This window comes from Fringilla coelebs (assembly GCF_963513975.1).
Source record: "Fringilla coelebs genome assembly, chromosome: 2".
Classification (NCBI taxonomy): Eukaryota; Metazoa; Chordata; class Aves; order Passeriformes; family Fringillidae; genus Fringilla; species Fringilla coelebs.
In genome coordinates, this window is record NC_140029.1 from 20,178,172 (window position 1) to 20,195,733 (window position 17,562).

Genomic DNA, 17,562 nt, shown 5'->3' on the forward strand with positions numbered 1-17,562 from the left:
GGCCTCAGCTGTCATTTGTATATATGATTTATTACCCCCTACTCTTAAGTACAGTTCTTTGAGTATGTGTTCTTTCAGAACAGATCAGAGTATTATCTCTGATTTTTGTTTGTTTAGACACAAAATCTAAAAATACATTTTGACTAGTTATTTTCAATAAGTTTTGGAACAAAAGAGTTCACTGTTTACCTTAAGTAGTGGCTGGGACAGACCACTTTTTAATAAAAACCTTTGATTTTGCAATACACACACGTTTCTCCTTCTGTGCTGTTGAATGGCTTCCTTCCTTTTCCTCATCTGGGAACTCCATGACAAAACTTGCTATTGGCCAGTGTTTCAGGATTTCCACATAACAAAGGCCTGTAAATAAAAAACATCCACACTTCCTTTAAATACTCCAACCTCCCAGAATGCAAATTTTTCTTTGGTCTTTACTATCTTTCCCTAAGTTTTGATGTTGTTATACACAGAGGTAGTCTTAAAGATATGGACTGTTTAAAACTAAGGATCAAACTGGTCCATGTGTTCTACCAAGAAATAGTGCTGTTTGAGTCACATAATCTGTTACTATTAATTTTATTCAACATTTTCTTAGTCATGCAGCTCATTTTCATGTGCTCTTTGGCCAGCAGTCATATCTCCCAATTTAAGGAGTGTAACTGGCCCTCTAAGCCATGTGTGTGGTCACCCTCTGAAGGGTTAAGAGAGGCGCACCTCTCTCAGGCGATCCACTTATTCATGGTCTGAAAAAAAGCAATATTTTTTTTCCAGAAACCACAGAAGAGCTTGTGGTGGCTGGGCTCCAGTATTCAGTACTTCACCTTTGTAGTCAGGTAAAGTGAATTCATGCAGTTGCTAAGCTGTGAGTCCTCCAAAAGCACCAGGGAAAGAGATTCAACAAACCGCGGGTTTGATGCTGCCCTCATGGCAAGCAAGGGAGCATGCAGTCCTGCACTGCCCTTCCTGCCCACTCCTGCTTTGGAGCACCTCCCTAGGCTCATTTTCCAGGATTTTCCAACACACATGCTTTCTTCCATTTTCTGCATGGGATGAAATATAAAAATTAATCTGCCATTGATTCTTTCATTTGCAGCATCATCCTTCTCCTCCATGTAAAATTGTGTTACTGATTTAACTAATCTGACAGCTCTGTCAGTTCAAACATTAATAACATTTCTACTACCCCATCATCAGAAAAGTATGCTTAACATGGAAGGTACTGCAGTTAAAGACATCATGAGAGGACTTTAAAACAAAGTTTCAAGCACAGCTGGTCAGCATTAAACATCACAGCGCTTGAAGTCCCCGGTGTTGATGTTGACATGAAGATAATTTCTGCTGTCTGGAATTCTGTGGCATTAAGAACTAAGTGTTTTCCAAATGTCCTTCTTAGTATAGGTATTCTGAGTTTTTCCCCGGACACTAAGGAATTTACACAGTCTGAAAGCCTGTTTAATTGTCTGGTTTATTTTCCAAATGCCATTTAAATCCATCTCTAATCTTCATTAATAACAACATTATAATTACTTCATTAACTTTTCCAGATAAAGTGTTTAAATTCTACAGAAGCAAATAGCTTTTATGCTGAATTGTGCGCTAATGGCTTCATCTAATACCACAACCCTGAGTTGAAAATGTATTTAATGAAATCATAAAGCTCTTGTTTAGTGTGTGTGTTACTGAAACCTGAAGAACACGTGGTACAAGGGTAAAGATAGCAACTTGTTGTGTTACATTGATTTAATGATGCGTTTTGAAAGACTGGCGAGGAAGTAAGCTCAATTCATTTCCCAAGGGTAAAAATAATACCCTCAGTCATTGGCCTTAATGTGTTTTGACATCTTTGTTTCTGTGTAAAGGTTAAGTAATGTGGTCAAATTTTATAAGTAATGTTTCATTAACGAAGTACTTGCATTAAGGCTGTAAAATGGAACACCAGATCAGGAAATAATAAAAAGTAAGGGTTGTATCATAAAGTTAACTGATTTGTACAGCGAGTGTTCCCCAGATAAGGTACATGCTCAGCTGCCCCCAGTATGTGCAGTTGAGTTACTGCTTCTGGATAACTTAACCTTCTAGTTTCTTCTTTTTTGACCACTTTCATTTTCAGCCTGAACGTTGAACGAATGCAGGTTCTTACAATAATTTTTAGTTTGCCTTTGCTGGAAGACAAGCAAAGTCCTGTGCCTTCTGTGAGCTGAGTAAGGAAATTACAGTTTGTGGCTACATAACTCTCAGGCCCCAGTCTGTGGCCAGGGTACCTGCTGACCTGGAAATCTTGTGGTTTTCCCTGACGTTCCTGTGTGCACATGGTTATAGCCAAGGAACTTGTGGCTGAGAGACAACTTTATCTGTTTCTCAGATGTGTGACTGTCATTTAGATGCCTCTAGAGCATTTCAAGGTGAAGTCAAATGACTTCAGTGGGCCACTGCAGAGGGCAATGGAGCATGACAGATTTTTACTTTTCCATGAAATGAGATGGAAGCATTTATACAAGCTACTCTGAAGTATCTTCTGCAAGGCACAAGCAAATAACTGATGAGTAGTAGTAAAGAGAAATTTCCAAAACTTCTCTGCTGTTAGTCTCTGGACTGAACAGTTCACTTTCTCACCCCCACCCCAGTGAGATATGGGAAGAAAATAGCAAAAACAGAAGTCAGAAAATTCATGGGCCAAGACAAAGACAGTTAATAGGTGAGTGTGGTGGGAAGCACAGCGACACAGTCACCACACTGCAAGAAAGACCAATGTCCAGCCAGTCTCCAAGCAATGGCTACTTCAGGAAGCCACCCCCCTTCTTCTTCGTTAATCTTGGGTTTTTATAAATAGTTTTTAGATGGTGTGAAACATCTCTTTGGCCAGCTGTAGTTACTGGTAGCATCCACTCCCATTCCCTTGCCCACTCCTGACCCTCTCACTGGAGTGGGGCACTGTGAGGAAAAAAGGCAACTTTGTGTGCTGAGGTGGTGCAAGCACTCTTCAGTAACAGTCAGACAAAAGTATTTTATCAACACAGTTTCAGCCAAAAAGCCAAAACACAGAACCATACTGGCCCCTCAGAAGAAAGTTAACTCTATCCCACACAAATCCACTCAGATGGGTTTCTCCAGCAGTTAGCTTGCCTGAGGAAGGGCGTGCTCAGCACCAGGGCATTTTGTTCATAGTTTTTTCAGGTTGTAAACTAAAAGTCTGAGTGTATTTGCGTATCTGTGTATACTGCCACAGTATCTTAAAATGCAATATTAGCGTTCTGCATGTATAAATTATTTAATGGCAGTAAAGAAAAAGCACTTGTGGACTTGTACACAGAAATGCATTCAGGGGTTTCAGTTTTTAATTTAAAAAGCATTTGATGTAGAAAGAGAGATGCCCTATGATATTGCATATCTTTGGAGAGACTTGTATGTGAAACAAAGGCTGTTAGAACTGAATCCACCTCATTTGTCAGGTACTCATTGCTGCCATTCTAGCTGAACACGTTACCTGATTTGAGGGCTGGCTAATGTAGCTGAGAACAAACAATAAACTATTGAATGAATGATCTTGTTGCACCCCACAAACAGAACATACATTGTGGGATGTCAGTGATGCACATCTCTGAGGGAAACTAAAGATGTAAAGATGCAGATACCAAGATGAGGTTTGAAATCTTGCCTGTATCAAAGTGAAAGGAAGTGTTGCTATTGCATGGAAGAAATCAGAACTTCGAGAATGGATGAACAGCTTGATTCTGGAAAATGTGCAGCACTGTGCAGTGAAACCTGAGAGAACTCTGTTGCTTTATACTTACCTGGATAAATTGAGGCAATTTATTTAGCCACTCAAGTGTGGACAATTTCAGCCTACAAAGAACTTCAGAAGCAAACCTTGTTACTGAGTAAGAATTCAGTGAAAGGAGACTAAACCTGCTGTGTTTCACCCTGAGCATTTAATAGGGAAAAAGTTGAAGGCAGATATTTAGAGATTCATGGCAAGACGATTGGAAGCTAACATTATTTGTTTCATATACATTTCTTGGTGTACCACTCTCACTATTCCATTCAATCAAAATTCACCATGAAAATTTACACCAGGTTTCCATTTCTGGTGCAAAACCACAAAGAGTGACATTACTGTGTATTTAAAAAATGGGCAGAAGTGGAAGAGGGAAAATCCATCAGTCTTTCCATAAGAGAAAGTATTTCTTATAAACCGCTTTTTGAGATGAAGCAAGTATGGCTGGTAGGGCATGCAAATGGAAGTAAAGAGAAAGGCAGCATCACATTGATCTATAACCAAGGTTCTGCCCAGGACTGTGATTCTTGGCTCTGCTGGACAAAGGTCATTTGGCTTACAAATAGTTACTATCTTAACAGCAGGGACTAAAATAACACCAATAAACTGTTTGTATGGATTGTGCACAGGAAACAAGCTAATGACATACTGAATGAGAGTGTCTGTTTAGTGCTGGGCTTTTGCTGGGGGCAGCTTGGAGCACAGCAGTGAAGAAAATAAGTCTCTGTCATCAATTGCATTAATTTCTAATGAATTTTTAAATTCCTAGCATTAAACCAAACATATTCTAGAGGTCTATTCAGATTTCTTCTTATACCCTCTGATGCAGAATACAAGCTCACATTTGCTTGTATTCTGTATTTTACAGACCTCTTCCTGGAAAAAAGGAGAAGATGGTTTCAGCATAATTAGTCCAAGCATTGCATGAAGATACGTATGTGTGACAGCACAGTAAATGGGGGTTATAAGTCTAAGTCTCAGCTTCAAGAATTAGCTGAATTGCTTGAGAATTATATAGAGTTTTCTTAAAAAAATAAAGAACTCAGAAATAAAAAAAGATCTGACTATGACATCTATTGTTATGATTAACTGCTGGTGATACTTTAGCAGAGACATGCAGTGAAAATACAAATAAATTTCATTCTGATTTATGTTTGAGGAAGAAATGATTATTTCATTACAAGCATTGTTTAAGCAAAGAGATTCTCTCTTACAAAGGTAGCGTATGCAGGACTTGGGGAAAATTTTCATGCTTTTGCCAGCATTCTAATGAAATCACAGCTTGGGGGCCAGGAAGTAAAGAAAGAGATTTCATGCCTAGAGAGCCTAGATCCCCTGGCTGATTCTCAATATGATGTCTGGGTAAAGAGATGGAGGTAAACAGGTACGTCAGGAGGTAAAGGGGTATGTCAGGTGTAGAGTATGAACGTTAGTTGAGTTTTCAGCTTGAGACTAGGGTAAATAAAGCCCGTGTATGGGCACTGAAGAAATGGTGGGAAAATCCTTAACTGAGGGAGTATTTTAGATAAATGAATGTGATATTGATTGTGGGTCTGGGCTGACTAACAGAAAAAGTGCCAGCCTAAGGACAGACTGTCAACCATACTTGAAGTAATATCTACTATCTAATCTACTATTAGGCTAGTAGCCCTCTTAAAATTCCTTTGTTGTTGCAGTTTTGGGAATCTGATGAATTTTAATTGGCTTGACTCATGCAAAAAACCTGATACTCATTCAGGAACTGGTCATGAGATCATGGTGGTAAGGGAATACTTGGCTGTGTAGTCCAGTGCAAATGCTTTGTCACAGGAGCATGAACTTGGCAAGGCCAAGATCCTCTTCTTATGCAGTGGAGCCACAAGCGAGTTATCTGTCCCAAAAGAACTAAATGAAGCTCATTACACCAAGCCCCTGGCCACATATTCCTGATTCCCTATACACTGTATAGAGAGACTATTTTAGATGTATTTATTGAGTGTCTTACAACTTTTATTGGTATTGTTTTTCATTTTTCTCAACTTCTAAGCCAAACTCCTTCAGTATCATGAGGCTGAATGTTTATGCCTCAGGGAAAGAGGAAAATTATAACTAAAGAAGTATTGAAACCATTAGGACTGGACATTAGGAATAGCTTTTCTGTGCAGTATATTATTTAATGATCTTCAAGTCATATATTGGGCAGCAATAAAAAATGCTGTAGTCCAATGGATAATTATAATTTCCAGCTTTTGGGTGGTACACTGGGGTTTCTAACACTTCATAGGTCACCAGGAAGCCAAATTTGTGTCTCTCGTGCATTTTGAGTTATAGACAATATATCAGGGGGACAGAATGAAAAATAATTGTATATTTTAGAGCTCATTGTATTTTTTTTAAGTCAGCTTCTCATAATCTTATCAAATCTTGAAAATTTTCTCATTTTCACTGATATTTTTGTGCTCCTCCATCATTTTTTTATTGCTTTTTTCCCTGACCTCATGATTTTTGCTGTCTAATTTCCTCTGCCTATCAGCAGTGTTTCAGCTTGTAGAAAAGCCATAACTAATAGTGGCTCTTGCCTGAATATAACAAAGTGACACATATTACATGATTTTTCCTGTAATTAATTAGTTAATTAACTGGCTGCTGAAGTTCTTCTGGACAAACAAGTTGTATTTGCAGAAGAGGGTTAGCAAGTAGTGAGCAGTCAAGGTGATGAAAAAAATACGTGAAATAAACATTTCATTGCTCTGTAGAGTGCAGCATAGGCTTGTTCTTGGTTCCTCTATTTCTGTTTCCCTGTTTAGGTAGGGGTGTGTCTGTTATTATATTGTAATTACACATCTCTGACAAAGACAGATCTGTCACCAAATACTTAACTATTACATTGTATAGAAAATGAACCTGGAAAAAGTAAAACGAGTTTTTCCTACACTGCATCTTTCCTTTGGTATCAGTAATGCAATCCTAATTTTCTAACTTTTTCATACAACACTTGAAATATGATCGTCTTTATATGGAAACTTCAATATTGTAGGAATTATTTTAACGTTTTTAGAAGGTGTGTGCACAAACCTTTGTCACCTTGTAGTACATACATACCTTTGTCACTTCCACTTCTTCAGGATGAAAATGCAGGCTCAGTGTTCTGTAAAATCGTCAAATATTTAATGTAATGTGAACTGGTACTCAGTATTGCAATGGCTTTAAGTAATGGGATAACTGCATAGGTGCTAAACTACTGCAAGGAAACTGTTCTCCCTTCTGAAGTCCCTTCCCTACGCTGCGCTAGGCAAACTTCAGGCGCTCGGACCCATTTGGTATCGGTGGAGTTAACTAAATTAAGCTTACTTCCAGTTAGCCTCTGTCACCAGGAATGCAATTTGTGTTTACCTATATAAGGAAACCTGTTCGACCTAGGGGAGCTCTCAGGCAGGGCTGTGTGCCTGCGAGAGGGGCGAGCGCTGCGCGGCGCGGCGGGCGGGGCAGAGCGGAGCGGCCCGAGCGCAGCCCCCGGCGGCCGCAGCGCAGCGCCCGCCCGGCAGGGACTGTCCCCTCTTCTCTTCTTCGGCCTCGGGAAAGGAGGAAAAACTGCCGGGGCAAAAATGGAGAAGCAGGTATGTCAGGCGGATCCTCGCAGCTGGGGGGTGGCGGAGTCGGGGCGCGGAGAGGTCGGGGCGAGGTTTGCCCTTCCAAATGCCGTTCCCTGTGGAGCGGCCGGGGAGCTCCGAGCGGGCTGCGGGGCAGAGCGGGCGGCGCTGCGGGAGCGGCTCCCGCAACTTGTCTGACGTTCCGTGTGCTCCTAAGTCGGATGCACCTTCGTTTTACTGCAGAGATTCTCAAACTTTCTTAGCTCTGATGGAACACAGATGTGAGCCGAGACTGGAAATAAAGCTGAGATGCTTTGGTCTGTTGGCTGAAGCGCTGCAAATCCGTGGTGTTATCATGCTGGTGTATCTGGGGAAAGAAGTTCTTGACGTGTTTGTTATTTGTGTTTGTTTTTTTTTTTTAATTTTAAAGTATACATATTGCAAAAGGTGCACTCCTTTACCGTGTCTAGGGTTTTGGTGTATTTTATTTGGATATGTGTGAATGCAGCTAAGTCAGCATAGCTGGGATGTGTTTTTTACAATACAGGGAGTTCCTGTAGCAATAAAGATTTTGCAGTGAGTTAAAAAATAAACTTCAGGTACTGTTATAGGAAATGTAAGCTAAACAGGTTCTACTACAATGGGGATTACCCGGTTCAAAACAAGGATTTGTATTTCTTAGGAAGTATTTGCACAGTATGATAATATTTTTGAAACAGGTTTTCAGTAAAATCCTCACAAAGAGGGAGAAATTTTTCCCTGCAGATTTTAGTCAGGGCATGATGAAAAACAAAGTTGAAAACTAATTTCCAATAGGTCTCTAGCTGTACGAATACTGGTGTGCAGTCCATCAGGGCAGTTACTGTTAAGTAGCAGCATGTTCATTGTGGAACTTTATTTAAGTTTTCTGCCATTATGGTGTGTTACATAGGAAGGGAAAAATAGTTTCAGTTGATCCCTTGTAGTATCTTCTAAGGAAAAAAAGTTGCAGAGCACTATTCAGAGTGCATTTTCAAAGTGATTTTTGTTTTTCTGACATTAGACACTAATAGATATATGATTACTTTCCTCTTATTTTTATGGTTATTCATATTGATATGTGCACAGGCATGTGAATGCACTCATTATGGGAGCTGCAGCTACATCTTTCCTAGTGGGAAAGTAAAAGTCCTAGGAGGTTAGAAGCTTACAATGAAGATGATTATTATTTTAAAACCCTCTTCCTTCTAAACAGCTGTGACTTTTATGAATTAATGTCTCCCTGAGATTAGTAATACAGTATTACCTCCTTTAAATTAATTCAGAATAAAGAAAGAATTAAAAGTCACTTGTGTTCATAGAGATTCTCATTGATTTCTGTGTAAGATTTTTGCAAACTCCTGACTTTAAATGTTGAGTGAGGTTTTAATGGGAATGATACAGTATAGCTATAGTAGTTTCAGTAGAAACTTTTATAGGAGCTTCAACGCCACAAAGTACATAGCAAGTTCCTGAATACCTATTTCAGGTATGAAGCAAATGGGTTTATTGTGATGAATCATCTTTGGTTGTGGTAAAGCCACAAAGAAAGCGAGGCTGGTGGACCAGAACCATAAATTTCACTTGTCGCATTTCTCATCCTGGCGGTTTTGTGGAATATCTTTGTTATTTTGAATTGAAAAGGAGTACAGAGAAAGGACTTTTAACAGGGCTGTTAGTAAAGCATAAATTTAAAGGGCAAGAGTAGACTCCAGGGAAACCTGCTCTTAAATCACCATTTTCCATGTCTCTGCAGGAAATTGCATTGCCCCCATCAGTTTGTCTGGCTGTGTTGCAATCATTAATGGTCTTTTGATTTCCCAGTGCCAAGCCAGGTAGAAACGTGGTTCAAAGTCTCTGCAGTGTATTTGGAGTTGGCCTGAGCTTGCAGTGTCCCAGGATGTGAGCAGATGTGCGTGGCCGTGCTGGGGTGGGGCTGCCCAGGCTGCAGCCTGCCTGCCCCTTGGTTGAGCTGTGGCTGTGACCCTTCCCAGGGACACAAGGGGAGGAGCTGGGTCTCACTCCTTCCAGCCACAGCGCCCGCCTCTGCCACACCCAGATGTGTAATGATGTGGCTTCAGAGCTTGCAGCATCGGGGGGACCTGCCTAAAACCAGTGTCTGCCCCGGGGTTTTACCTCAGCTTGGTGCTGTGCCTGTGGTGTGGCACAAGTTTCCATTAACCTGGATGCACAAACAGCAATTCTTTTCAGGCCAGAACTGATGCTTGGGAGATATCCCCCAGGGAAATTTTATCCTTGTTTATGGTGTGAAAAGAATTTAAGAGTAAAAAAATATTAAAAATATTTTCATCCCAATTTAAAAAGTAGGATAATGAAAAGTAATAATAACGGGATGGACCATGCTCTGGCCTGAGCTCCTGCAAGTCAGCCTGCTACCCTAGGCATGGGTCTCTAACCCACGTTAAAAGGTGATGAGCTTTATTCACTGATTAAAGAAAAAAGAACTAAAGGCATCCTACCCAGTTTAAAGATATTTTCTCATTCATTGGAGGATTCCTTTGTATTAATTTTAATGGCAGAACTGTGTTCACAGTGCAGTAATGGTGTTGTGTTGGAGTGTATATTCTGAGGATGAATGTGTTGAACCCAGGTGAAGGCAATGAGCACCAGTCTGTGCACACACCTGTGGTGCCAGCTTTAGTTGTGTAACTGAGACAAGACTGAAGGAAAGCAGAAATACTTGGACTTGATGGTGCTGATAATGAATCAACATTATCTTCTTCCTTCCTGTTGTGTTTCTGATGGCTTAATTCATGAGAACTGTTATTAATTTGTCACTTTTAAATCAGAAATTGTTTTAAGTATTTAGCATTTAGTATTATAAGATTTTTGTTTAGTAATGAAAGAGCATACTAAATGTCTTCTATGTTTTTCCACATTTAGTAACCTGCTCATCCTAAAAACAAAGTTAGGACACTTTTTTTATAGGCTTGCTTGACTTGCATCCATCACCCCATTTTTGCTTTCAATTTCTGATTTGCATATAATTCGAAGCTGAGTGCCCTTACACATTGTCAGGAGGCAGTTTGATACATCATGTTTTTTCCTGGTATCTTTACACATGTTCAATAAAATTAAAAAAAAAAAAGACTGACCTTTCAAAGGTGCAACTGGAGCGCTTGAAATAATAAAGGAACATGCTGTAGTTGCATGCTCCCTTTACGATTTTGTTAAAGGCTTTACCATTCCATTATGCTATCATTTTGTAGTGTAAGCATTTTATATGGCGTGTGTGATTTCATTGCCCTTAAGTGACCTTAGTAAATTCCTTATTTCCCCTGAAGCACATACCTAATTGAAAATTGCCATCTGCAGTGGAAGAGCTCTAAGCAAGAGCTGTAAGAATAACTCAAGGTGGAGATGGGTGTCTAGAGAGCAAGGCAAGATCACTTTTTCGGTAGAATTCACTGCATTGCATGAAGTGAAATACTTGCTTTGAAGATGAATGAAAAGGAATTATAGGAAGGGCATTTTTATCTGTCCAGCTGTCTGTCCAGCTCATCTGCCTAATGCTGCTCTCCAGAGATCATGTGATCCACAAAAAGTGTGTGTTGCCTAATTTTTTTTACCCTTTTTAAAAACTTGCCCCTCTTCTTTCAGCCTTTGGTAAATGTATTTGGAATTTAAAGTTAAAAACATCATTCCAAGTCTGGGCTGGGCTTTCTAGTCCAGCAGCTGTCCTCATATGCAGAGCCTTGCTTGGCTCTGGTGTGTTGCAGTCTGCAGCCACAACCTAAAAATGAGATGGGGTGTTCCCCCTGAGAAACCTCTGGCCTAGCATTGCATTCATCACAGCTTCTGTGAGCAGAAGTGCTTGAGAGTCATGAAGATGAAGGAGGCAAAAAGCTGGGCAGTGTGAAGCTGAGGAATGGCTTAAAAGGCATTTTCTTAGATGAGAGAACATTCAACTGTGCTCTGGATTGGAAGTCTGTGACATCTGTGTATTTGTTCACTATTCTGTAATGTGATTGTGTAGGACAGGAAAAGTGCAAGTATTTTATTTAAAAGGGTTGGGAAATTTAAAGCATGAAAAGCCTGTGATGAAGATGTGAAGATTTTATCCTATCTTCCTGTGTGTTTATTCATTCCAAAAAGTTGAGAAAATGGGCGGAAAATTAAACCTCTACAAATATTCTAGTCCTGTTATATCCTGCAAATAGTCTTATTTATGAAACTTTATCCTTTAAATCTATTTTTTCCTGTGTTAAGTCCAAGTTAGGTTTCAAAACCATTTATCAGGGTTAGAGCTTTGGAGTACACATGGCTCTGAGACTCGTAAGGGCAAGATATTAAAAGTATGCAACCTGTGTTAGGGTCTGAGTTTACCAGCTGCTGAGGATGTATTTCCCTGCTGTTTTCTCTTTTTTTTTTCTTTCATGAAAAATATTAATATTAAATCTAGATTTTGATGGTGTAGCAAGTAATCAAGGGAAGACAATATTTCATTGCAAATTTTATGGGATGTCATATTTTTTTATTTTTTCACATTAAGTATATTTTTTGTTCAGCAAGATATCTAGACATATACTTGAGTCTAAAAGTCTGTACAAAGGCAGATGCATGTTTCCTAGTCTGTCTATATCTATGATTGTAACACATGATCAATTTCATATTCATCTAAAATCTCTGCTTTTTTTTTAAGTAAAGTAACTATTTTCATGTGATTGTGTGCCCAAAGACTGGAATAATTGGTACTTGCTTTTAGGTAAATCAGTTAATACTCAGGATTTTCCTTGAACAAATGAAGATCTTCCATTAAAGGTTCATTAGGGTGTAGAAGTTAAGTTTCACTCTCTCTTTTCTTTAGTAGTTTCACTTAATGCTGTTTTTATATTGGTCCTCTGAAAGCTGGATTTAGGGAGATGGCATATTAAAAACACCCATTTGCTTTTATTAGATATCATTATATTAAGTTCAGCTTCATTTAGCATTCATAATGTTCACATTCAGTGTTATGAAAGAAAGGCTATATTTGACCCCTCATGCACAGTTCCAGTCATTGCAATGGCTGAGAGGGCTCTGCTTGGTGGCACACTGGATTGCAGAGTGCTCAGGGTGACAGTTTGAAAGTGCCATGGTTTGTCTGCTGTGCTCCTCCAGCAATGCATGTGCTCCTGCTGCTGAGTTTCTAATGTTTCTGTTTTGTAGCTGCCTAGCCTGGAAAATTCCATATAAAACCTCAGATCCAGCCTCCTAAGGTGGATGTTTTTTTGGGTTTTTTTTGACAAATTTAATTTCACTACGTATGAAACAACATGAATGTTCCTGCTGTGTTAATTCTGTAAAATGAGTAGTTGTTTTACTATACTCTTCATATCTTTTTTGCCCCCTTCATGGGAAATTCCATCCGATTTTAGCTGGGGAGTTTAGGCATTAGCAGTTAGTTATGAATTCTTACCTTAAATACAGCAATGTACCCAGGGTGGTTTGGGATATCCAACTGGTTGTGGGTTCAAAGTTATGCAGCTGTGCTTAACACTCCAGTGGGAAATTCTGGCCATGTTGCATTTTGCCTTTGATATGTTGCCATGCCACCACCATTAATGCAAGCTTAGACTGCAAAGATCTTTTTGCTTTTATTGCACATGTGTTGCTTAATATGTTCAGTTTGTACATGATGTGAATCACTGGACTCAGTGAGCATGTATGATTGGTTTAATAAATAAACCTTAAGTGTGCTTATAATAAAGTGCATGTCCTAAAGAATGATATATATGGTATACACAGAAAAGTGACAAGTTCATGTCTAGACTTGCAAGGATTCCATATTTTAGTGGGCTTTTAATGGTTTGGAGGGAGTCACACAAATGTCAATACAAAAGGAAGGATTACATGCATCCATATGTCAGACAATGATGATGAGAACAAAGAAATGCACCTGATAGAAAACAAAATTATTAAAGCTTGATATCCTTCATTCTAGAATCTCACCACATTTATGGCATGAATGGAATACTTGTAAGAAAAAATATGCCTTTTGATATATCTACATATGCTCTAGAGGGCTCCCTTAAATGAAAAAGGTTACCTGGATTTGGAAATAAATTTAGCTGTTAATCTCAGCAATTTTTCAGCAATACCTCATAGATACATTGTTTCAGTGATCTGCCATGTTGGTTCTAGAGTGTATCATTCCACATTGCTGAAATGCACAAGCATATTACTTTGGTTTGGATTAATGAAAGTGAGTGAAATGATTTACAGTTGTTAGCTTGCATTTTAATTTTGGAGGTTAAGTTAATGTGCCTTGAAGGTTTAATTCATATGTTTCTGTACCATGAGGCATTCAATTTGGACATTTTCTCTGCCACATGAGAGCTAAAGCAACAAAACACAAGGAGAAAATGGAAGATTACAGTTGAGCAGAACCATCAGCTGAAAGTCCTTTATGACCCCACAGACATTTTAAAGTTGGTATGCAGAATTGCTATAATATAATAAAAATTAAAACAAAAAGCTCTCTAGAAAGGGCTTGCAAAACCAAAAAGTTTAATTGATGGAGTCAGTGTCATCTGCCAAGTTTCCAGTACAACACCCAGGCTGAGGGAGGTAGAACTAAATTTGAAAGTTATTTCACTAGCTGGCAAGCTGGTCTGAAATCAAGAAGATATAATGGAATCAAAAGAAGCTATGAGTTTCTATAGTCAGAGAATAAAATATAATTTATTTATAGAAAATGGGGAATAATTCAGTCAGCAGGAGTATCTGTGGGCTACCACAAATTAGAAAAGAATGCAAGTTGCTGATGAGGCAAAATGCTGAAATGGGAAAGCCATTCTGGGAGTCATTACTGAAGGTATTATCAACAAGAGGATGAGAAGTAACCATTTTGCCCTGTTCTGTTGTGATAAATGCCATCCTGAATTGTTCACCCAGTTTTATACGTGATACTTAAAGAAATACAGAAACAAACTGGAGAAAAACTAATGGAAAGCAAACCAAAAATTGTGCTAAGAAAATGTGGCATAGATTGCAGGAACTGAGTGTGCTTTACTGAAAATCTGGCTTCCCAGTGTGTCCTGTACAAGCATCTTATGAACCAATATTCTGCCCATCTGCCTTCACCCAGAGTTCCAAGGAGAGCTGAGCTTTTCCTGCTGCCCACTGCTGCATTCATAAGAGAACAAAAGGTGAACACATCCAGTTGCAGCAGCCACCCCTGAATGTGGCAACTCATTGGTTTTCCTTGCATGAGCTCAGCTTGGTAAATTGCTGTCTAGAAAAGAGAATAAATAACACAGGCATGGTTGTAAGTGTGACAGTAATTAATTGTTCTTCATCTCTGAGGATGGAACAAAAGGCAATTTGCATTAATGGTGGGTTTCATTAGATTCTAGGGAGAACTCTACAGCTGGTATTTAGGCACTGTGATGGGTTAACCAAAGAAACTGCCAGGTCAGTCTTTGGAGGTTTTTCAGACTGAACTAAATAATTTTGTGGAGGATCTAAGAGTAGTTGATCCTTAGGGTGAGCAGGACTCCACAAAGACTTTTCAGAATTACAGCTGTAGTTGCTTGCTATGACCTTGGCTGTGTCCCTAGCATGAAATCTGGAAACATCTTCCAATATCAGACCCCAGCCTGTCTCATGTCCATGTCCCAACACCTCAGCAGTGCTTAAGCTGGGCCTGCATTTTCCTTTCTTGTCTTCTTTATGCCTCCAGTTTGCATACTCCAGTCAGGTGCTAGTAGATCAGCAGTGAGTCTGGTGTCTCACAGCTGGCCCTTACCTGTAAAGGAGAGCAGGTTCAGCCTCAGACTGGGACCCACTGCTTCTCGCTTTACTGATTCCAGTCCCATAGACTCACTGCTTTAGAGTTTGGGAACTCTGAATGGCTGTGTTACTTTAGCTTCTACCCAATTATCAGTCTCAAGAGTTATTGCCAAGACTCCCATTTTAACATTAGCATTGAGTAACAACAAATACAGAGATCACATGAATGAATACAAAACCTAATAAAATCATGGTGAAAGTGTGAATAGTTACATGTGTGGAAATGATGCCTTAAACCACTGCCCTTTACTCTACAAAATAAACTCCTTTTTCTCTTACTATGTAGATCATGTGATGTAGCCATGAAAACTGGAACAGCACAATCTCTGTTGATGTAAAGTAAGCAAGAACATAACTACTGTAAATAAATGTGGGGATTATGTTAATGAAGGAGGGAGGCTGTTCTCCTCAGCACTGAATCTAAGTAGGAGGTAGATTGGATAGTTACATAACAAGGTTCTTCTTGGAGAACAAATTTGGTTTGTTGTGTAAAATGTGTTATTGATGTGCTATGGGCCACAAATGAGTCTGTCTGCCCCGCTTGTGTGGCAGTGCTGAGTCATTGATTACAGTCAATCGATGCTGTTCACTGCAGTGCTATATCCATTAATTTCTCTGTGAGAGAACAAGGCATAGGATTCAATCAATAAGGTTTCAGATTAAAGGCAATGATCCAGGAAAAGGAGAATGTAAAAATAGAAAAACAGGGAAATGGGAGTGAGATTAATTTCTTTTACTTGATACTTCCCATAACCTTCTCATGACTCAGCATTTCTGAGCTTAGCTATTTTGTGAGATCAGGATTCGAGAGGTTTGTTTACTAAATGAGTTCCTTAATAATGGTTAAATTACTGGTTAGGGTCTAATTCATGAAATGGTGAATGCTGAACTGTTGACCTTCCTAAAACTGGAGAATTATCTCATATTGTGATTTTAAAATATAGGTGAATATTTTTATTAGCAGTAAAACTTTTAAATATCACAGTCATCCATTTGAATCAGTCTGTCTGTTCACTTGTCTTTGAATACTCCACTCTGATTTGGAGGGTACAAAGGTGTTACAGCAGAGGTATCTGCTCACAGAACAAAAGGCAATTTGCAGTAATGGTGGGTTTCTACCCAGTAAGGGTAATGGGTGCAGTAATGTGCTTTCTACCACACTGTTCAAAGACATCTCTCAGTGGCAGAGCCTGAATATGTTTCACTCCTCATTTCATAGCTGGGGCTGTTCTTAGAACTCTTCTCCAGGCCAGTATTTAGGCAGAATGGCAAGAAAGTCACTGTGAATTTTACAGCTCTCTGGGCAAAGACTGTGGTTGACTGGGGACTCCATCTTGCCAAAGGGATGCCATAATGCATTCTGCTCATTCCTGTTGGAAATTTACTGTCTTCCACAGTGGTTTCTGTCTTAATTCAATCCTTATTCTGAGCACAGAGGAAAGGAACGTTGTCTCAGGCAGCCAATGTGTAACTGTTAGGAAAAATACTTGGTTTGTGATGGCAATAATTGCTACAACCATTAATTACTGTGTTTTCGGGAGAGAAGCGTATTATTTCATACTCACAGGCAACTGCACTATACTTTCTTTCTGAGGTTTAGAAGTTTTCCATCTAAAAATAATTTGCAAAAATTAAATTGAACCAGGCTACTAAAATATTCAGTCATTTTAGGCAACTGTATAACCATATGTCTATTCCAACCCAGCTTTTGACATCTTGCCTAGAGGAAAATACTCTTTAAAATGTTTGGACAGACTATGTCTAAAGCTAAACCTTGTTTGAAAGATGACATTCTTCTGAGCAAGGTTCAATATTTCTCCTAGATCAGGACTAGGTCAGGGGTTTTTCATGGTTTAATATTCTGAAAAAGAAAATCTGGACAATAATGTGCAAGTATGGAACCAATATTCAATAAAAAACATTCTGTACTTTCTAAAGAACTGTGTCTCAGCATTTTTCCTCCACTGAAGTAATTTAACACTAGATTGAGAAAGATGTGTGCTGCAACCAGGTTTTGCTAGACTTCCAGGTGTGTGAGGTGTGATGTTAAGCCTTGATAGCCGTGCCTGTTGCAGTCACTATCCCACACCAAGACCTACAACATCCCCATTACAGGGAATGATGGGCTTCCCTCTTCTGATATCCAGAAACTTCATTAATTTCTTTAGTGCCAGTGCATAGTTTTGTTTGCTTGCAATTTTCTCCAAGTGTGGTTGCTAGTTACCATTCTCTCAAGAGCTGGATGAAGCTCATTGTTTTATAAGAAGAGATGCTTTAGGTTTTACCAACTTGCCCAGGAAATGCAAGATGTGTGCTGGAAACCTTCCCTCTCCTAAAGGGAGAGGGGGGTGCAATGGCCACAAGGTGACATACCTGTGTAAATATAAACTCATTCCCTCCTGGAGT

At 39.3% G+C, this 17,562-nt stretch overlaps 1 protein-coding gene across 2 annotated transcripts in view; it reads left to right on the forward strand.

The window, feature by feature from the left end:
- Positions 1–7,266: 7,266 nt before the first annotated feature.
- Positions 7,267–17,562, forward strand: part of MID1 (midline 1) — a 237,578-nt gene continuing 227,282 nt past the window's right edge. For both annotated transcript variants that reach the window (XM_084227068.1, XM_084227066.1), the window contains exon 1: positions 7,267–7,371. The gene's annotated coding sequence lies outside the window, so the exon portion shown is untranslated. The remainder of the gene's footprint in view (positions 7,372–17,562) is intronic.